Source organism: Aquila chrysaetos, chromosome 6, assembly GCF_900496995.4.
Source record: "Aquila chrysaetos chrysaetos chromosome 6, bAquChr1.4, whole genome shotgun sequence".
NCBI classification, from domain to species: Eukaryota; Metazoa; Chordata; class Aves; order Accipitriformes; family Accipitridae; genus Aquila; species Aquila chrysaetos.
The window spans coordinates 46,410,818-46,433,219 of NC_044009.1; the positions used below are offsets into that span (position 1 = coordinate 46,410,818).

General features: G+C 37.2%; 1 protein-coding gene across 23 annotated transcripts in view; it reads left to right on the forward strand.

The window, feature by feature from the left end:
- Positions 1-22,402, forward strand: part of R3HDM1 (R3H domain containing 1) — a 92,840-nt gene that overhangs the window by 11,121 nt on the left and 59,317 nt on the right. For 21 of the 23 annotated variants that reach the window (XM_030019302.2, XM_030019311.2, XM_030019295.2 and 18 more), the window contains one exon: positions 22,133-22,341. The gene's annotated coding sequence lies outside the window, so the exon portion shown is untranslated. Of the gene's footprint in view, positions 1-9,907; positions 9,926-14,821; positions 14,839-22,132; positions 22,342-22,402 lie in introns of those variants that run through there. The other 2 variants (XM_030019299.2, XM_030019298.2) reach the window with 2 other exon arrangements.

Below are 22,402 nucleotides of genomic sequence, written 5' to 3' on the forward strand. Positions count from 1 at the left end.
AAGCTGCTGTTCTTCTGATGACGTACTTTCAGAAGTGTTCATTAGGAAGTAGTGAGATGCTGATTTTACTCTACTTTCCTTTGTTACCAGGATTTTCAGTTTACAGATATAAAATCATGCTTAAATAGCTGTTCGGTGAGGCCATCATATTAGTGAGGCAATTGTCTTCTGACCTTCCTCTGACCAGAAAGTTGAACAAAGGAATTAACAAGATTCAACTGCAATGCAGGGAACTGCTCGGCACTGGATCTTAAACCTATTTAGACTGAAGCTGCTGGAGATGACAGTAGCTTATTTATAAACAATGCAGGAAGACTAGCTGTAAGAATCGGATACTTTAATCTTCTGCAAGTTAGACTGTCTCCACTGAACATTCTGCTTGAATTGTGGATTCCACAGAAGACTGGTTTAGCTATAACCTAATTCAAGAAGCTTTGCTGACATGGAAGGCTTTGCTGGTAGGTAAAACTTGACTAGATGTCAACTTATCACTGTGAGATTTCACTGGATGAACTTCAGTTTAAAAACTAGTTCTAGCTGTCTGTGGGGTATTCAGATCTGTACAGCTGTCACACATGGTAAGACAATTTAATGTGTAATTTGTTCCAGGGCTTGTCCTGAAATTAATGCACGTTAATTGAAAATCAGCTAAACTGAAACAATTGCACTTAGTAAATCATAGAATCACTTAGGTTGGATAGGACCTTCAAGATTGAGTCCAACAATCAACACTGCCAAGTCCACCACTAAACCATGTCCCTAAGTGCCACATCTACATGTGTTTTAAATACCTCCAGGGATGGCGACTCAACCACTTCCCTGGGCAGCCTGTTCCAATGCTTGACAACCCTTTCAGTGAAGAAATTTTTCCTAATATCTAATCTAAACTTTCCCTGGCACAACTTGAGGCCATTTCATCTTGTCCTGTTGCTTGTTACTTGGGAGAAGAGCCTGACACCCACCTCGCTACAACCTCCTTTCAGGTAGCTGTGGAGAGCGATAAGGTCTCCCCTCAGCCTCCTTTTCTCCAGGCTAAACAACCCCAGGTCCCTCAGCCGCTCCTCATAAGACTTGCTCTGTAGACCCTTCACCAGCTTTGTTGCCCTTCTTTGGACATGCCCCAGCACCTCAATGCCTTTCTTGTAGTGAGGCACTCCATGGAGAATTGAAGAGTATTTATCAAAACAATATCAAATAATTAGATCATCTACCTTTTACTGTGGTTTGGCAACTTCTTTTTGATAATGTCGGCTTTGTAAAACAGCTTTGTAGTTACAAACATTATTGTACAGTCATCTTGTGGCATGTGAATTTATATCTTAATACACAGACTATGTTAATCTCCAGAAATTGGGAACTTTGCTTAAAGTGACTACAAATTTTACTGTTTTGTTAGTGTTTAAAACTGAGATCTGAGATCTGTGACAAAAAGCCCCAAAAGACGGAGCATAGTTTGTTGGTTGGTGTTGGGTTTTTTTTTTTTCATATCTTACTACAGCTTCTCAGGGAGGAACAGTTCTTTCCTAGAATAAGTTAAAATAGTTATTTTCTGTCATATTCAGCAGAAGAAGAATGTTACAGCTGGCCTTGTCCAGATACTCAAATCATAGCTGACCAGCTAGTCAGAGACTTTGTTGGAAAGCCGAATGAAGGTTTTTATGTTAGTTCTGAAGTTTTAGTAGTGTGTTGACTTTTCAGAGTTGAAAGTTTTCAGTTAACAAAAATCTTGCCAAGTCTTGCTGCCATTGCTTTTCGACTGCAATAATACACTGTCTCCAGACTGTCCATAAGGCTTTGCCCCATAGCATTTTGTATGTGGCAAAGTCCCTGCTATGGATGTGCGTGATGGATAAAGTGTGTCCAGTTCTTCTCAGTTAGTCTAGTCCTTACTTCATAATTGCCAAGATTTGTTCCTGTCCCTCTGGAATTATTGTTGAATCAGTACAAGAAAAATCTTAGACAGAAAATTAGATTTAGCTTTGGCTTAGAAAAACTATTCTTTTAGATTGTGTAACAGTATTTTATGCAAAATAACTGCTTATGTCTCTGTACGCTAGAGCCATGAGCCTTTTTTGTTCAGACTAGTGATCTTGCCTTACATATCACGTTAAAACAATAGAGAGATGCATGTTTAGAACTCTAATAAATATTCTAGACAAGGTATATAGTATTTCCATTTGTGGTGATGGAATAAGGCTATTGCTTTTATAAATTTCGCTATTCAGGAGTACATATGAATAATTCAGTCAGTAGACTAAGGTCTTCATATATTGCCACCTGCTCATTATTCAGATATTCTTGTTACAGTCTGCTGTTGCCCTAGCAACATTCTGAAAATTAGTGTTGCATCTATGAAAAAGCTTTTGTTTATCTAGCAAAGCCCACTTTACAATCTGTATTATTATTGCAGGATGCATTTCAAGTGGCAACTCCAGGTCCCAGCCCTAGTTGTTTAAAAAATAATAATCTCCTTTTTTGTGGCATTAATTGAAAATTGTGGGGTTGGGGGGGGGGGGGCTGTGGGTTTTTGGGCTTTTGTTGTTTGTTTTTTTTTTTTTAACTAGTCATAGATATTAAATATGATGCTGATTTTCCTTAAAGTCCCTTTAGAGTCTGATAATGCCATTGTATTACTTGACTAGAGATGCTTGACTGTACAGATATGCAAGAAAGTAAAAATCCCATGTTTACTCCTGGTGTTCTCAGGGCCCCTCGCTGTATCTCCTAACCATCTCTCTCTTCCCTTCTTTCTCCCTCCCCCGGTTGACTTTTACATGAGAAGTAAGGTCTTGTTTAACCTTAAACAGTCTGGGATTTAAAAAGATCTTTCTTTCTGCTTATGAAGTTGACATTAGCCAAATCTGGGGCGGACGTAGGGGTCATGTTAACAAAATCCTTGAAACTGCTAATGCCGCAGCTAACAGAAGCCTCTCACAACTTCAGCTCTCAATGTTTTAGGTTGAATGTATTTATCTCACAAGACATACCAACACCATTTACTTTTAGAACAAAATCGAGGAGTAAAGCTGATAGTCTGGATTTTAATATTTCGAGAGAGAAAAATAAATTGAAAAACAACATTAAAAATATCCAACTTCCCCAATCCTCTCCGTTGTCATGAAGAAAGAGAAAAGCTGCAACCCTTTCCTTAGTCCCTCTTTTATATGTGGTTCAGGTCCTCCTTCTGTGTTGCATTATCATTTGTTTGGTTCAACCCTACAGTTACTCTCATTCCTTTCTGTATGTGTAGGAGGTAACACATACCTGCTCTGAGGAAACTTGTCACTCTTGTCTTATTTGACCTGTTGATTTTTGGATTCTGAGTTCTGGAGAGTAATAAGGACTTCTGCTAAATGAGCAAGCTGTAGTCAAACTTCACTCTAGAAAAATACTTAGTTGTCCAGACTCTTATGACTCCCTTGGTTTAAACTAATGCATTCCTTAGTCTTTTGCCTCTGAAGTACTTGAGGTTTGGAATTCATGAGATGATAAGTTTTGTGATTTCTTAGGGGTTTTCTTTGTGCCTGCTTCATGACATGTAGTAATGGCTGCCAGCATGCTTTCAAGTTTGCGATGTTTTCAGAGTATATGGAACTACAGAGAGAGAAAACACAGAACAGAAGGACTTCTGACAAATCACAGGCTTTCCAGAAGGCTGGACTAATATTGTTATTTTCAAGAACTGTCTGTTTTGGGCTTATAGTGATCTTAAGGACATTTAATCTAGGCACCTGATAACTAGCAACAAGGAACAACTGAAGTAAGTGAGAAATGTGGGATTACAACTGTATTGCTCATCATGATTCTAGCTGAAGCCTCCCCCTTTCCCGTCTTTTCTTGCTTTTAGGCACCTGGCACTGAAGCCCTGTTCATAGTTGTTTAGAATTTTTTGGGATGATAACACAATTTGTTGTGCTACCCAAAGATGGAATTTTACAAACATGAGAGAAGGTTTATTGTTTGGGTTTTTGTTAGTTTGGGGGTAGGCGTTATTATTTGGGAACTTCTATTTCAGCTGTCCCTTTGCAGAAAATAACTCTGCTTTAGCATAAACAGTTTCTTACAGTTCTTTATTCTCATTTCTGTGTTCACAGAACTACTGCTCATTGTGGTTTTTTGCTAGAATAGACAAAAACTTAGCTTTATTGGTTGCTTGGTAGTGTCTTTACGAAAAAAAAAAAAAAGGTTGATTTTGCACCCCCTCAACATTCCCCTCCCCTGCATAGTGTGATAGCTCTGTAGGAATTGCTCATGGGTTCTGGACAGCATGGTTTCAAAATCAGTACATTCTAAAGAATGATTATTTGCATATCACATACCTTATGGAGACCAGGTTTTGTTATGAAAAAAAATTGGGAGAAAAATGGAAAAATATGTCCAGTGAGACAACACAAGTTTGTTTTGAGTGTTGGTACTTCAAGCAGATACTGTGATTTTAAAAAACTCCTGTTCAGCATCTGGGACCTTCATATGCCTGGCCCACTATGTCAGTCCACTTACTGGGTCACTTATGGGGAAGCCCAGAGGAAATGTATCGGAGATGTTATTTTTTGCTCAGACTGTTGCTTTTTCATTAAAAAAACCCAAAACACAATGAACCTCATGTGGCTGAGAGGATATTACAGTTTTTGCTTTCAGGCAGTTAGGATGACCTTAAACTCCAAGCTGCAAGTGAGTAGCTTAATTTTCTGCTTAGCTGATGTCTGGCATTTGGATGAGACTGTTTAAAAGCAGAATGTCTAGAACAGTCTGAATTTAAACTACAGTTCAGGAAAAAGTTAATATCAACATATGAATGCAAAACTAGACATAGCGTGTTCATTAGGTTTGCATGCATTTATCATCTTGAGACTAAATTTACAATTCCTTTAATTTTTTTTCTTTTATTAACAATGAAATAGGTTAGGTTGGTTGTGGAGAAAATACGAAGGTCTTGAAAGGGTTATAGGCCCGTTTTTTACAAGTAACAGGGAATGAGAATGTTCAGTAATCGGAACAGCTGGGAGTAGAAAGACGGAGATTACAGTGATAAAACATGTATCTGACAAAACTAAGTAATTGATCTTTAGTCTGGCTTTGTGGTATATTCACTCCATTGTTTAGCATGAGACATTGCTCAGTTGTTTGATTAAACTGCAGAAGCCATACTTTTAGTTTACTAAGCAGCAATATTTTGTCTAGATCTCAAAAATCAGTCTGTGGTTGAATGTAATCTGAGTGGTTCTTATTTCAGATTATGGAGATAGGCTAAAGCTTCTACTGGTAGTCTTTCTTTTCCCTTTCTCGTGTAACACAATTATCTAGCTCTCAGAAAATGAGAAATACGGCCTTCTAAAATATGTTCTAATATGCTTTCTAGAGGAAAAGAAAAAGATTTTGGGGTTTGTTTTTTGGGGGATTTTTTGCTTCACTAAGCGTGACTTTAAGGACCATAATTAATGAAGTGAATGACTACCTCAATAAATGTAGGATCATCTTCTACTAGAATTTTCTTTCTGCTAAGTCTTCCTCACTCCTTGAAATAAACAAGAGATTAGAGTTGCCTGGTTCAAGCGGGGAAGAATTGGACAGAATATACCATTCAGCAGCTGCTTTACCTGGTCCCCAAAACATCCCTTCCACTTTCTTAGTAATACCTTCTCTTTACTTTGAGAGATGCCCAGTTTGGTTGGTTGGGGTTTTTTTCCTTTGAAAAGTCTGTGACTGTTAGTTAACTGAATGTTAACATTCACTGTCACGTGCATGTTAGTTTATTTAATTATTTAGAATTTCTGTACTCCACATAGCACCGGAAGCTTACTTATACCCAGAGATATATTTGATATTTTTCTAGTTGATTGTTATAGTGGGTACTTGTAAAGAGATTTGTAGTCCTCAATTCTATGAATGCTAGAAGTATTTCTTCAGCTTGTTTTTATACTGTTACTCTAGACTTTCTAAGTAACAAGTTAGTCTTTCATCAGCAAGCAGCCCTACAAATGGACCCATCAGACAGACACTTGCTCATCTGGTATTCATTGTCCAGGAGGCATTTGAAACTTAATTGCATTTAGTCTTTAAGACTTGCTTTGCACAGTCAATGTTTTGGGATTGTTTAAATTTAGGGCTTCAGCTTAAAGTCTGCTGTACTTAGACCTGGACAACACTTTGGCATTATCTAGTAACCATAGCCAATTGGTGACTAGTTTCTAAGCAGCAGTAGGATTGTTTCATTTATACTAGTAAGAATGAGGATATATTTCACTTCTTGGAACAAAAATAAAACCACCAGAGAAGGATGTTTATTTTAGCTTCATCACTGTACTGTTTAAACTGTGCTTATGGCGCAAAGGAATGAAATTGCAGTGCTTGAGGGTTTGTGCTTTATTGGAAGTGAGAGGTTTTTATAGGGAGATTATATGAAGTAAATACAGAATAGGCATTCATGTTAAGTTCATGTAGATAGGCCAAACATTTCTTACACTGTTAAGTGTCTCCCTTTCTCATGTAACTGAGAAAAGCTGCTCTATTTCCTTTAGGTTTATAGATAAACTTCATTTTGGAATTGTGATAATTAGTTTACTTAAAGTATCCCTGTGAAGGAATTGAAAGATGAATCTAATAGTAATTATAATAACTAGACCTGCATTTTGGGATCTTCCACCATAGATTGCCTCTGGTTTTTTTTCTTTCCCCTCACTTCAGCAGTCTTTTCCCATTTCCCACTTTAATGAAATCCACCACTAAAACCCACACCTTCCTGCACCAGTCTATATGGAACAGCAGCAACTGAAAGGAAGAAAACAACCTGATGGGAAGGAAAGTAGAGTTGAAGTACAACAGATTGTACAAACTTTAGTAGAGGGATTCAGATCCACTCTTGCTACAGCCATGGATACACAGCACATCTTATTTGTGGGTTGGTTGGTTGACTTTTTTTTAAGAGTCTGTTTTTAATTGTCAATTGTTCTCAACAAGATTACAATTTATACAGCCCCTTTGCAGAAACAGAAACTCAGAAGTGTTAAGATGAAGTTTATTCCATAGTTCTGACACACATCTGAAGTCACAAGAGGAGCCTGTAGCACTAGTGCGTGTAGGGAGTAATAGTATATACCAGCCTGCTTTGTTCTTGGCTTGGAACTTCCCCTTTTTCCAATTTTTTTTTTTCTTATAGCATTCTCCTATGCTCTCTGATTAGATACGTGGTCTAACCTTTTCCAGGAGGGGAAGGTATTAGAGATTCTCTTCTACTGGAAATAATGAGAAACTGAACTCCTGGAAAGGAGGAATGTTATCTAATAGAATCTGGACATCTAGAAGGTGGGGATTATGTGCAAGTGCCTTATGGAATTCAAAGAGACTTTTTTTTTTTTTTTTTTTTAAAGCTTCTGCTGAAGGATAAGCTTCTAGTTATGGTGGCAGGGGGGTGGGGAGGTGGGTGAACATAATGACTGGTATTCCCGTTTTTAATCCATCAGTTAGAGCAGACCAATAGATTTGTGTAGGGTGAAAAAAGGTTTTGATTTGCTTTTGAGAAAGTAAATCCAGACCAGTCTATATCCTCCTGTGGGATGACAGTCTTCAGGATAGGAGTTACCTCTTTGGCTTTTATTAGCTTCTGTATTTGATACGTTCACGACTCTTTCTAATGTGTGGGTCTGTGAGTTTTAGGAAAACTAACACAAATATTCTAAGGTGCAGTGTAGAGTATAACAGTAGTTCATTGCCCAGTTCTCGTTTTCCCTTGGGTACTGCTTTATTTCCTGTTTGGGGTTAGCTGCACCTTGTTGCTGATCTTACTGATGAAAAAAGTATTCCTAGGTTCTCTGCTGTGATGTATGTGAATACCAAATCTGACTATTGCAGTAGTTAGATACACACATGCACACCGACATGTTTTCCTAGTGTCATGTAAGGAGACTACTTAAAAGATTATGTTGACATTAATGTAATCTGTATAATGTGTCCAAAAATTAAAAACTATTCTCTTTGGCAGCATTCAGAGTACAGACCCTGCAATGAATGGCTTCTGCACATAGGTGTTCACCTATATAGAATTCATTATATGATAAAAAAATAAAAAACCAAACCAAAACAAAAAAAACCCCAAACCAAACCACCCAAACCAGAATTTTCTGCTCTAACATCCTGCCAAAGAAGTCTTTACCATGACGAATAATGCTCCCATGGCAGACTAGATGAAAGAGAAGAGGTGAAACCTTTGTGAAAATATCATGGGCCTCCAAGAACTATGCCTTTTGTATGTATTTTCTTCGAGTTGTTACGGACTTGTCTGTTGGGAGCTAATTGGGCGTGTTAATGAGGCAACACGTGTGAGGTGGTGCAGCATTATCTGTTGTCTGCATACCTGAAGCCATAGCCTGGGGTAGAAATATAGCTGGCTCGTGTACTAATGTAAGGAAGTAACTGTCAAGTAGAGAAGAGGGATAGCCAGCAGTTACATTGAACCTGCCATGCACAAGAAAAAAACAGGTATTCCAGGAGCTGCCAATTTCAGCTAAAGGAAAAAGGATTACTTTTTTTTTTTCCCCCCATATGATCTTGCTGGTCAGGGATGACAGCCGAGATGTATGGAGTGTGTGCCACTGCCATTTGCAGCCAGTAAGAGTGGAGGCTTTAAAGGTGGAGCACAGAGGTAGCAGAAGAGGGGAATAACAAGCATAGAAAGATTTAGACTTTTCACAGACTGTAGCTGTCTCAATACCGAAAAATATTTTTAGATGTATTTTGTTTATATTTATAAAAAGGTATTTTGGTACTGAGACTGATGCTGCAGGTCTAAAACTTCCTGTGGTTGTTTTTTTGTCATTTATTATTTCCTATGCGTGTTATATTATAGAAGTGTGTGTGTGTGTATATATGTATATATACACACACACACATGTATATATATTTTTTTATTACTTTTTTTTTTTAACCTTGTTACTTAAAAATATAGGGTCCTGATCTCCTGTTGATCAAGAACTATAGCGTCCCAAGATCACACCTCCCCTCTCTGGAGCCCCCAAATTAAAAATACTGCTCCATTTGCCTTCCACCCTTACTTGGTATGCAGGATTCTTCAGAGTGGTTGCTAGAGAAGTATAGAAGGGGGATTATCATTCTGCAGTAGTACGACTGAGCACTGTGCTAATGCTACAGATGGGGTAGGGATAGCAGTTTCTCACAAGCAAGAAAATTATAGACCCCTGGTCTTGATACTGATTTTGGAAGTATGATAATTAGGATATCCTAACTGGCTTTTTTTTCTACCCCTCTGTTCAGAAAATGTTTTTCTTCCTTATTTGGGTTCTGATAGCAGTTATGTGCCAGTCCAGAAAATTGTCATGGCATTCATACTGCCGATGGCAACTGCGTTGATCTGCTGACACTGTGAAATAACTTACTGATGGGTTTTTAAGTTGCGTTCACAATACCAAACTGAAGAAATAAAATTGTTTAGAAAGGAAATCAGTATCTTTACAGTATGAACATTTTTGTCCTATTTCTGTGTCACATCAAAATTTTTTGTAGTGTGGTATAAACTTTCATTTTGAGAGTAGTCTGTTAATGGCGAAAGTGATTAAAATCTGTACAGCCATTTTATAGCACATTCACAGCTTCAGAAGGCTTTTGCATCAGTTGCTTGTGAATTGCTAATGAAGAGCTCAGTATAGGCTCTGCGCATTTTGGTGGCTGTGTGTGGTGACTGGCTGGGTGTCACTGACAGCACGGTGCCCAGCTGTTGATTTTCTATTGTCTCAGAGGCTTCAGCAAGTGCCTCAACAGACCGCTTCAGTGCGGACCCACGGATGCCGAGGGATCAGCTAAGCATGTCTGTGCAGTACGCTCTCTAAAGGCGCGCGCAGAGCCTTGTATGAGATATTATGGAAAGCACGTCTTCAGTAACTGCATAATGAAGCAAAATGCCAATATGATGCAGGTATGTGAGCTCTCAAATAGGGTATTTAAACACTGTCTGAAAGGAGAAGAATAAAATGTCTGTAGACAAATTGTAGTTTGCATGTGGTTTTTCTTTTTTTCCACAAAAGCCATTTTAGGCCTAATCAATTAATAGAGATCATCAGCATCCCTAAATCTCCTCTTTCTTGAAAAACTGACTGTAAAAAGACTTTTTCTTATATCATCTCATTTAATAACGGCATTCTTAAAGATAAGTTTTGAACTGAAAAATGGATTTCAAATGAAAATAGCAAGAGTATTTACAGTAGGCTACATAAAAAATTTTTTTTCCTATGCAGGATGTTGATGAGACTCTTTTTGTATTGAGGACCAAATTTCCTTTTGTTGAGATAACAAGTAACTTTGGGTGGCTATTAAAAATCATGACACTTGATTCCATGAAGATCAATGGTCACTTAAATTTTATTTTTTTTCAGGTTTCTGCGGTATCAAAGCAGACATCAGAACTGCTATGGCTTTGTTAAAAACCGAGCAAAAATACACTGCTAAAGGATTAATGTTGTTAGATAGACAGTTTTAAAATTCTGATTTGTGGTTATGTGATGCTTATAATAAGCAGATTTTTAAGCTACCAGATGATGTATGTATGTATATTGTCGATGTGATGTAGTATTTTTTGAAGCTATGGAAACAATACATAGGTGAGAGTACTGATAGAGCTCCATGGAAAGTTTTGTCACGGTTCTGTTGTTGTTTGCTTTGGTGTGTTTTATCTGTATTTTACTTTATGCAGGGAGAGACCATAGTGGTATAGTAATTCACTAAGTTAGTGATCCTTGTTATAAGGGGGAAAGAAAGTACCTGTTATATTTGAAGCTTTTGCTTTATAACTTTTTAGAAAACCAAGTCCATTTCATAATCTTGAGTATCTAGGGCCCTAAACAGAATCTTTAATCTGACATGCTAACTCTGGGAGTCTGTTCCAACCATCCGCTGTTGAAATTTGTGTGCCTATTTTAGAGACCCTTTTTTTCCTCTTGTTACTGATGGAAATACTGAAGGAAAAACATAAACTTATATATTCTAAGAATAAAACCTGAGTTCCATATAAAAAATTGTTAGTTGCTGTGTGCAGTTCTGGATGGCTGTTTTCTAAATGAAATGAAAATGTATATCTTTTAAGAAAGCTCCTATATGAAGGATATCCACTGAAAATAGTCACAGGCAGTGCTTCAGTTTATTTACTTAAAATAACTGGCAGGGGGGAATCAATCTGACTATTTTGAGGTTTTAGTTTGCTACTGTATCATCTGAGGACATGTATATGGCATGCACTTTATTTGATGATATGTGTTTTCTGCATGTACTTTATTTGTTACATGTTTTCTGTTAAGTGTTTTGAGTAGCAAGATTTTTTTACTGCATCTGAACTGAAAACGTTTATGTACTCTTACTTCTGTCTTGTTTCTAATATGCTAATATTAATCAATACTGAGCTGAAAAAACTCCTGAAGATACCTTTGGTTAGTTTACAGTTTGGTAACATAAAACAAGTTTTTAATTTTTTTTTTTTTTTTTTTTTTTTTAAGCAACCTTAAACAGCTCAGGCTATACTTTATTGTGCTGTAAAACCTCTATGACATTTAGTAAGCATTGATAACACCATAAATGGACAATCAGGGTTGGTGGTTTGTTTTTTTTTTTTCCCCCACAAATAATTTGATTTCCAACAGACACCGGAAAAGCATATCGTGATTCTTTCTATTCCATTTTAAGGCCTTAATGCTAGAAATCTAGCTTTAGGGAATGATCTAATTACAAGTGATTCTTCTTCAGTTTTTAAGAGCTGTTTTTAATAAGACAACTGACTATTTCTATTTGATAGTTTAAAACAGGTAGATGCTTCAGTTTTGGGTCCTTGATCTGAATGACTCGATGACCTAACAGTGTTAAATACACAACAGTATTATACAGTGATGCAGAGTTTTGTGCTGTGTAGTATTATAGACTGTGTTTCATGGAATTGTTCGAGGCTTTCTAAATATATATTTGAAAATGAGTGAAAATTTTATGGAAAAAAATTATGCAAGATGGCAAAAGGAGCTGATAAAGGATGATGGGTGAGCATGCAATATAAACAAAATAAGGATTGAAAGGGAAGAGTTGGGGATTGCTTGAAAGATGAAATGGCTTGAAGCTGGGGGCGGGTGCTGGTGTGGGGACATGGATACAGAACTGTGTGGATATATGTGCCTTAGAGCTCCCAGAGTAGAAACGGCTTAAGAGACAGGAGGAGTTTTTCTGCTGTCAGTTATGTTTCTCTGAATGATGTAAGCTAAGCCAACAAAATCTTCTGTCAGCATAGTTGTTTCTACAGAGCTTTTGCTGGTACAGCAATGTCATGTGAGAAGGGCATTCATTTTTCACTCCCCAAGCCAACAGAACTATGCTAGCAAAAACTAAGATATGTCATGTTGTATTTGATAAGCATTTCTAAATAGTTCTTTCCTCATGCCTTTAGACAGACATGTTCTTTGGGGGAGGAGGGGCTTCGCCATTCAACATATGTATTTTCCACTAACCTAATGGTTTGCTATTTCTGAGGTATGTCATTCTTGAAAGGTTAATGCTATAATAGTTTTCAGGCTAAAATGGCTTTTGTCTGCCAACATACATAACCCGGTGCAGATGCTTGCCAGTGAGACGATATAAAAAATAGTTTTTAGTTAACTGTCTTGAAGTCTGTTTCAGAAATTACTTTCTTTCCCTCTCTCTCCCTCTTCAGCTATTAAAAAAAAAAAAGGTGAGAACAGATCCTAATGGAACTACAACTTTAAATAGTGTATAAACCATTTAAGATTATTTTAGTTACCCTAATGAGAGTGGACTAGCCACAGAGTTGTGTTTTATAACAATATGCATGTGCTAGCCAAGTCAGTTTTCATCAAACACGGATTGTTCAATGCTAGAAGTGTAATTTCATTGGAAACCCTGCATCTGTTGAAACGTGGATTGAACTTTCCTGATCTGTCAGGAGGACTTCCATTGTTCTTCATGTTGTGTAGCTCCCCTAGTCAAAACAAGGATTGTAGTGTGTTTGGGGGGGTGGGGGGTTGTGTGGTTTTTTTTTTTTTTTTCCTTAGGTGGTATCCTAGTATGCCAACCCTTTCCTTTTCCTAAAATGGTTAAATTGCCTGCTTTTTTTTTTTTTTTTTTTTTAATTAAAAGTGCATATTTTGGCACCATACAAAAAGAATACCTGAATAGAAAGAATACAATACATTGTAGCAGGGGCTACATCCTGAAGGCGGTTTCATATGCCATGAGGAAACCAAAGTTGTTTACTTCCTTTGATGTACTTTGCTCTGGTTGTTTGCATCCTAAAAGTCCAAAGCAAACTCCAAGAAGAGAACTAATATAAGAATGACAGTGCTTTATGCAGAATGGAACGGCTGCCCCTCCGAAGTAGCCAGTGCTCCAGATAACTCTGAAGAAGCACTGTATAGTGCTAGTGTTTTTTCAGACTACCAGTGTACATTTAAAGTTTTCTAGGACAGAATTTTTGAGTTTATGGATAACAAATGCCAACAACAAACTCCTGCTGATCTCCATAAGTACCTTAATACTGTAGTTTCCTATCAATATGTAGAATAAAGATCACTTTAGTCTTGCTAGTAGTTAAATTTCTTATTCTCGTGTATGCAACTGTATTGCTGAAGGAGGTATCTTGTTATTCTTTGTCACGGTCAGCTAAGCATTTCTATTGGATTCAGTAGTGGACTCACAGGAGAAGGTAAGGCAGGGTTAGAGAGTCTTAGATTATTGCTCAGAATTTAAAATATAAAAAAGGGGGGAGGGATAGTTACTAATAATGTGTCTTGGCTTCTCACATGCCTATTAGTGTGAAAGGTGTCCTCTTTAAAAGCCTGTCAACTATCTTATGAACAATGGTAGTGTCCTATCTTATAGCCTGAGTGTGACAAAGAGGGGCACTATATTGTTTTTTAAAATTGTTTGAGAGATTGTAGTATGCAAAACTTCTAAGTAAAGAAAAGGAGGTCTTTAAGTATAATGAACTACAAGACTGAGGGCAAGTTTCAGTTTTTGTTTCTGATATGCAGCTTTACTGTTGTGCAGGTAGTATAGTGCTGGTAACATGTACCTGTCCGAAGGGCATATAGATTTGAAGTAGGTGTTTGGCAGATATGTTCTGGTGAATCTTGCTGCCATGTTTTAAGACAATGTCTCTCTGTCTTTCCTTCCTCTCTCTAGGCTGTTTCTTTGAAAATCTGATTACTAAATAGCTTGGTAAATTGAATCAAATAAAAAGTATCTTCTAATGCTAATGCAGTAAAATAGCATTCAGTTGTTAACTGATTAATGTATAACTTCAAAACCTGTATAGATAGTATCATTGGGAAAAGCATAAATCTTTGATTTAAGTGTATTTAAGTCAGTGCAGCATGGATTCATCTGTGCAGCATTTTCCAGTATATAAATGTAAACAAGACTAAGGAATTTTTTTTATTCGTGCTTCAAAAATGGGCAAATTTCGCATTTAAATGCTATGTTATTATTAACATTAGACCTGCACAATATCCTAGTTTGGCAGGGAGGATTCTTTGCTCCCTAGTTAGTTGTTTAATGGGTCTCAAACTTTAGACCTAAGATAACATGCAGAAAGTGTGTGCATAGAGTTGTGTGTGTGTTGGGTTTGGTTTTTTGGGGTTTTTTGGTTTTGTGGTTTGTTGGGGTTTTTTTTGGAAAAGGGGAACAGCTGCCTCTTCATAATTCTAGTTTTTCTCTCTCATAATTGTACAGAGCTGCTTTGAATTTTCTGTTAAATGAATGGTAATCTTAAGATCAGCTGCTACATTTTTATAAAAGCTGCATGGTGGATCTTAAAAGTCTTTGGATCCTTGGGCCACAGAGGTAAGTAAAGCACTAATTGAGAGAGGGAGAGGGAAACTTTGGTTGCAGACTCTGGCTTATGGCTCTCGGAGCATCTGTGAGCATAGCTTGGTCCATTTGTGGGCAGGAGAATTGTTGCTCCCTCTGGAATCCTCCCTTGCCCTCCAGGTCAGGAGTTTTAAGGTTGTGTGGGGTTTTTATTTTTCCTTCTCCCTTCCTCTCCTTTATCACCTGAGGCAGTTTCTTCCAGTCCTTTTCCTGCCCTTCCCCTAAATAAAATTTCCCAGAAGGGACTAATCTGTTCCAAATATAGGTGCCTATCAGCTTGTCCATCTTTTGTCACAGCATTCACCTGCAGGCTCTCAGTTAATAGATAATTTTATACCACCACCACCACCACCCCCCCAAAAAAAAAAAAAAGTATTAATCTGCACCTTCACATAGCTTTATTTTGGTTAGTCTGGTGATGTTGAAAAGTGTCCTTAACTGACAACTGGGGCAGAGCTGATATAAAAGTCACTACTGCGAAAAGAATGAGGTACAGCTGTTCCTCTGTTCCTCTTGTTGCTTTCTTCATGCTGGCTAGTGCTCATATAAACTTCCTGTGCACCAGCGTAGCTCAGTAGCCCAACAAAAACTACCCTAGCAAAAGAGCTTTAATGGTTCTTGGTCACTTCTTCTGGAATCACACCATGGAAAAGCTCAGCAAGCACCAGAGCTGATGCAAAGGTGAGACCACGCTTCAAGAGTGTGGGGCAGAGGCTACAGGGAGAGCAAGGAAGAAGCAGGACCTCCCTTTTTTGACAGCAGTGAGTTCTCTGTTGATTTAGCTGTCTGAGGCATTGGTCTTATTTGCTAAAATTAATTGTTTCTGAGGACTGTTAGATAGTGGTCCTCAAGAACTAAGCAGTAGCTGGATGCAGTAATTCTCTTTTAGTTATACCCATAGTTTTTGTTGTTAATGTAAGAATGAGATAATTTTGATCGGTATCTTTCTGCTTAAGGCATAAACGTTTTCCCCTTTAATCCTAACAAAGGAACATATATAACTTTTTGTGAGTGTTTTTGGTTGGTTGGGAGGGTTGGTGTTTGTTCTAATCACGGGAACCCTGAGGTTATGATGCTAATATAAATATGTTTATATTGTGTTTAAACATTTCCTAAAAGAATTAAGGTGAAAAATAGCTGGAAAAGCTCTTGTTGTGGCCAGTCTTTTATATAAGAGTCTTCAAAGATCTCTTTTTCTAGGGAAGATCCTGACCTTTCTCAACAAAAAACCAACCAACCAAAAAAAAATTTAGTGCTTCCACATCCAAGCAAGGCTTGTACCACCAATATGCTAGGGGTAAGGCAAGACTCTGTTCCCAGACAGTTTGCTGTACTCATCAATCAGTTCTTCCACTTAAGCTGTGGAGGGAGTTGCTGCACGAAGCTGCTACGTAAATTATGCTAAGAGGCCGGTGTTTGTTGGGGTTTTGTTTTCCTCATGCAGCTACTTCTATAACAGTGCTTTTGAAATAATATGGATTCTATACAAAGCTCAGGTCTCCCAGAGGAAAAACAGGTGAATTTGTAGATTCCCCTTAAGTAGACAGTACAGCTTCTGATGAGGGTAATACTGGTCTAGTCTTTCTGTAGTAAAGGTGATTGTTGTTTAGTGCAGAGCATCTTTTATGCATTTTTCTTCTTTCTGATACTTTCTCTCTAGGGAAGATTATCCTTATAATCCTGCTTCAGACAGAATAGAAGTAAGTAAACCCAACATTGATTCTTCTCAGTTTAATGGAATACAGCATAAATAGTACAGAAAATAATGTACTGCTGTGATTCCTCTGGGCATGTGTGCATGCATAAAGGAGTCTTTCTTCTAAGTAGAGGAATGTCAGCTCTGTGATTCCGAGCTAGGAGAATTAAGAAATACAATGTAACGAAAGCAAACCAACAGCAAAAATGTCTAATTGTAGATATCTTTTTGTTAGATTAATATAGTTTGTTCTCAACTCTATCCCCACTTTTTTGAGCATGTTCCCAGCCTCTTCACTTAGTCTGATTATGAAGCTGGTTCTTGTAGTTGTGAATGGAGGATTCCTGATTGCTGGTCAGAAGTCTTCTGTATTACATCCTATGTTCGTCTTCCCTAGGACTGCTTTTCTGAAGGACATGAAAGACTTTGGAAGTATAAAGTGTTTTAGGAATGCTTACAGGAAATCTAGAGGTATTGGAGAATCAGTTTCTGTCTGTATCTCTTCTCACTTTAGCATATGGAAACTATATAACAAGTGTAACAAAACTATACAAATTTTTCAGGTGTATGTAAAAAGCTGGGGCAAATACCAGACTTTCTTACTGCCTGTCTCTGTGCTTTAATGTTTACTTCCCCCCCACCCCCAGCTGCTTCTTGGTCCTATATCTCATCTGTCTTTCCTGTGGTTGCTAGCCTTCTGGTGCTGGGATAGACAACCAACCAGTGCTGCTTCCTGCTTCAAATTTTAATACATTGATTGTTTTTGCTTTCTCTTGTTTAAACTCTAACAGTACAGCACATATGGCTTTCTCTGTACTGTTTCACATAAACTTAGTCTGGTTTCAGGGAGAATACAGACAGATAATTAAGTTCCAGCCTTTAGTGCTGGGATAATAAAGTTAAAGCAACTTCTGAAGAGAAGTACAGCTTTACATGTAACTAGAACAAATGTTGAGCTGAGACAAGGCACTGCATACAGTCTGGAGATTTCTGAATGACTTGGAACAAGCCTCACTGGGAATTTAGCACTGACTGATTTTGACTGTCAGGTTAGGGGGTAAACTACTTATGATCGTAGTAAAGATGAGGTAGATGGATATTGTCCACAACAAGGAAAGGAATACTCTTTAGACCTGTGCAAGAATTCTGTTGAAATGTCTGGTGAACAGAAGCCTGTTTAAGAAATAAATTTTCATTTTACTTTTCCACTGACAATGTGTCTGTCCACTTTGCATGTTGAGTGTAGATTTTTCACCCCCACCTTTCTAATCCAATTTCCTGCCCTGAATTTGATTGACACCAGGTATTTTGACAGCTGTTCCTGGGGTCTTTTTGACACCAATGATATCAATAATAGCTTTAACAAACAAAACAACAAAAAAACACCTTCTGTCTTTTACCTCCTTTTTAAACAAAAAAGAATCGATTTCTTCTGTCATGGGCAGAGCAAAACTTCCTATCTGCATTGCCAACAAGGAGATGGAAGTCTTGATGCCTATTAGGGAAATTGGATTAAGCTGAGTAGATCCTGTTCCCAGAAATATCCTCACTCATTACAAGTCAATTTAGTAGGTTTGCATATGATGATTTTTCAAGTCTGAACCTGAAACAAAGGACCCAGTGGTTTTCCATGTATCATGATTCAGGAGGCTTCTGTCATAAAACTCAGCAATGGCTTTGCTTGATGTCTTCTTTTTTATCACTTCTCCTCCAAGTTGTGCAAAAGAAAGCAATGAGAACACCATATTGACAGTTTTTATGATCTTCTGACTGAAAAGCACATGCCTACATAGTACTAGGCTTCCACCTCACAGCTGATAATAACAGGTTTCCCTCTGAAAAGGGGCACATTCAGAATAGTCGCCTAGACAAAGTGGTTACCACTTCTCAGAAAGAGAATTAATAGAATTTAGGATGAATGGTGGTGGTATAGTGTAACCAATATAATGTTGAAGTGTATGCTCTTCCTCTTCTTCAATAAGTGTTCAGATGGGGACAGCAATCCTGAAGGTTAAAGAAGATAAATATGACGTTATCCTCCATTCTTACATATCAGTCCTTGTACTTCCTGCCTATTAAAGTAGGTGCCTGTTGTTGTCACCTGTGAAAGATAGTAAAATTGGAAGGCTTTTTTCATGAGACCTGTTGCTAGCTACTTGAATTTTTAAGTGCAAAATCAAGTTATGTTCTACCCCTAATATTCAGTCCTTTCAACTGTTTGGATAATTTTAGGGCAGAGGTATCATGTCCTTCTTATTAAAATCTGCTAACCTATATTGGTCTATATTGCCATCCAATCTATGGCCAATGTTGGGTTTTGGTGTAAATCAACTTAATCAGTTTGCTTACTAAAAGCTATTTTCTCTCCAAACAGTAGAGCGAGTCCTAAGGTTTACCTTCTTGCTTTCTTCTTTTTCCTGTCCTGCATGGGACACAAGAAATTAATAACCAAATTTATAGGGAGGTGGGATGCATAAGGATGGGCTGTATGCAGCACATAAAATTCCTTAAGTCTTTTTTAATCCAATCTGTGCAAGTTTAGAAACTAGAACCAAATTATCTCAGCTATGAAAATTGTCTGAATTGGAGGAAACTTTGGGGATGGAATGTTATCCAAGTACTAGAAACTCACTATGGTGGGTAACAAACACAAGGTTGCATTATTATTTCAATGAATCTATGGCTGTTATTACTAAAAAAAAAAAAAAAAAAAAAAAAAATTCAGGTAAGCAAAGATTCATCTTTCTATTTTGTGTGTCTTGCTGTTAACCTGAAGCACAGGGTTTGTCATTTACTTGTGGGTGTGCATATAGTGATTCCAGTTGATTCAAAATAGCTACGTTCTGTAACACCTAAGAATATCTATTATTTCATGTGAATTGAAACTACATAGCTTTTCCTCGATTCTGTCCCTTTTACCGTAGGTTACGTAGCACGAAATCTGCAGGTTTTAAATCTATCTGCAGGTGAAAAATTTGTTCATAACAAGTTATAAGTGGTTTTACAGTTAGGTGGTTGTAGAAAATACAAGGACTTTTTTCTTGTGTGTCTGTTTTCTGGATTGGCATAGGCAAGAAAATATGTTTGCAGCATGAGTTTCTCTAACTGAGTATGCAGATAGCTTTTTGCTTTTTGTTTTTTTAAATGTGTTGCAAAGGGATAGGAGCCCTTAGTGAGTTTGGTCAAATTAAAGAAAAAACTTAAAGATGTTGGTTACAGTTACTACATTGCGACTTGTGTAGGGAGTAGCAATTAAATTACACTTAATTTCCAAGATTATATTTGCAACTGGACAGAAATGGTTTTTTTTCTGTCTTCGGACTAGTCTTTTTTAACATTTCTCTAAATACAATACAAATCATATGTCAGTCAACAAAAACAAACAGCATCTCTATTCAAGTCTTGTTTACAGTAAAGGTTGTTAATCCAACCGTCTTCATAAGTCTTAAATCACCATCTGGGTTGTCTGGAAAAACTGACTCAACAACCAAACAGTACTGCATATCCTTTGTTGCATTTCTGCACATTTTTATTTCCAATTTGTTCTTTCACCTATAATCCTTTCCCCTCCATTAGATTCAGTGAATAGGGTCTTATACAGACCTGAATCACAGCCCATCTTTTATCTTTCTTTTCCATACTTCTTTGCAGCAAGATTTAAGACAAAATGTCTATAGTATCTCATATCTCTTATCAAACTGTATGTTTCTTCAGATCTAGAAAAGTAATTGTAGTCAGGCGTTAATCTCAGCTGCAAGGAAACCTGGAAGTCTGTGGGCCATTGTGCTGCTGCTCCGTGCCATCGCAGTCTTCTCAGTCTTCTCAGTCATATTGAGGGAGTAGTTCAGGATGATGAGGTGTTCTCCTCAGAATTGTAACTATTTACGATGTATTAAAATATTGTAGCACTAAAGGAAGATGCGTTAAATGCTATACACTGTTTAAATGATAATTTAAAATACTTCTTACCAAAATCTCTTTTGCAGGGTTTATTGGGGGTGGGGTGGGGAAGGACATTATTCTTCATTCTTTATGTGCATGCATCTTGTGAAGTGTTGCTTTCTGCTGTTTTTATAGTTGTTGTTTTCCAGGAAGGGATCAAGAGATTGCAGTATCCTGATGTGTATACAAAACAATTTGAATACAAGCTGGTGATACTGTTGTGGAATGTAGAGAATACAAAGTATTTGCTTTCTTTTGTTTCATTGTAAATCCTACTTCCCATCTTCAGTTCTGCAGGTTTTTCTCCAAACAGGATATGGCTTTTCTTTCATGTAAAGTCAGTGTTATATTTAGCTAGTTTTCTCTTATGTTATTTTATATTAAACTCTTTCTTGTTTTGACAAAACATTAAAACTGATAGAAGGCTGGGCACTGTCATAGCCTGACCTTGTAATTTTGATATTAATTGCTTTCTAGTGACCTCATACTTCTGAATGCTTAAATGCTTTCATATTCTTTCAGCTAAGAAGCAACTTGTTGGAGACATTAAGATCTTGCACGACTTGTCTTTCCATCCTTTTTCCTGGATGTAGTGCAACTCTTTACTTTGAAGGAGAACGGTTTAGTTCAGATTCTTCACCTACATCAATTAAACCACATTATTGTGGTTATAAACATGGTCTAAATGTCTCATTTGTTTCTTCATTTCACTTCAAACAATTCTGATGTTTTTCACTTCTTTGTTTTCCTGAAACAATTCTATCATGTTACATGGAAATTAAGTAGCTCAACTGAGGTGACAGAAGGTATTCTTGATGTTTATTATCATTTGTACTGGTTTTATAAGCCCCTGACTAGTCATGAGAAAAGTGTTTGGGGAATGCAATACAGAGATCCTTTTCAGCTATTTTATTTCAGTGTATCTTTCACAGGTTTGAAAGATAGTTATTTGTGTTCTTTCCTTTAGGATATTTTTGCTGTGTTCATAGGTTACTTTTTGTTTGCTATTAGATGTCTGTTGTCTACCACTTCAAATACATGCTTCCTTGTGAGTGGTGATACTACTTATTTCTCAGAAAAGCAAATCTGAGAAAGAGGGAAGATGGAACATTGTCAGGTTTGTAGAAATTTGTAAAACTGCATTCAAGGGCAATTACTTTGTTGAATAAAATAAAATTGTCTTCTGTAATTCAGGTTGTCTGAATTATTGGTTATGTATTGTGCTTGTAGATTATTAACGATGACAAAGAGAAAAATGCTGCTATCAACTTGTGAGCTTTCATGGCCTATTACTCCTCCACACCTGCTGGGCTGCTTATTTCAAACTGTCTTTTCAGACTCTTCTGGAAGATACCTGCTTGTTTATAGAAATGGTTTCACTAGGAATGCCAACAAAATGTTTATTATGACTTCTTGTTGACTCTGTAATACAGAAATATCTGGAAGTTTAATGAAGAATATTATTGCCGCTATATAAAGCGAGTACAACGAATAGATATGACAAATGCTGATTTCTTCTGTGCTTTTTTCCTTGAAATGATGACACCAAAAAACTTAAGTAATCGTGTTCCCTCTCCCATCCTGCCCCAAATATAAAAGTATCATGTATTTCCTTTGTTGATTTTTTAGGCATTCGAAAGGGATGTTCTTGCTGATTCAAGACTACATAGTTCTGTCCAGGACTCTACACTGGGGATAAGGACATGGGACTCCTCCTGCCAGATTCCAGATGGTTCATTACAACTGACATCTTGGTTGACAACTGTGAAAAGGAACTTTGGATTATTTTATTTTATTTTTGTGGGAGACCACAATCCCCAAACTGTAGGACATATCAGGTACTAAATCAGATAATTAGACTTTTCCATAATGTTAGTTGATTGTTATTTGTTTTCTATG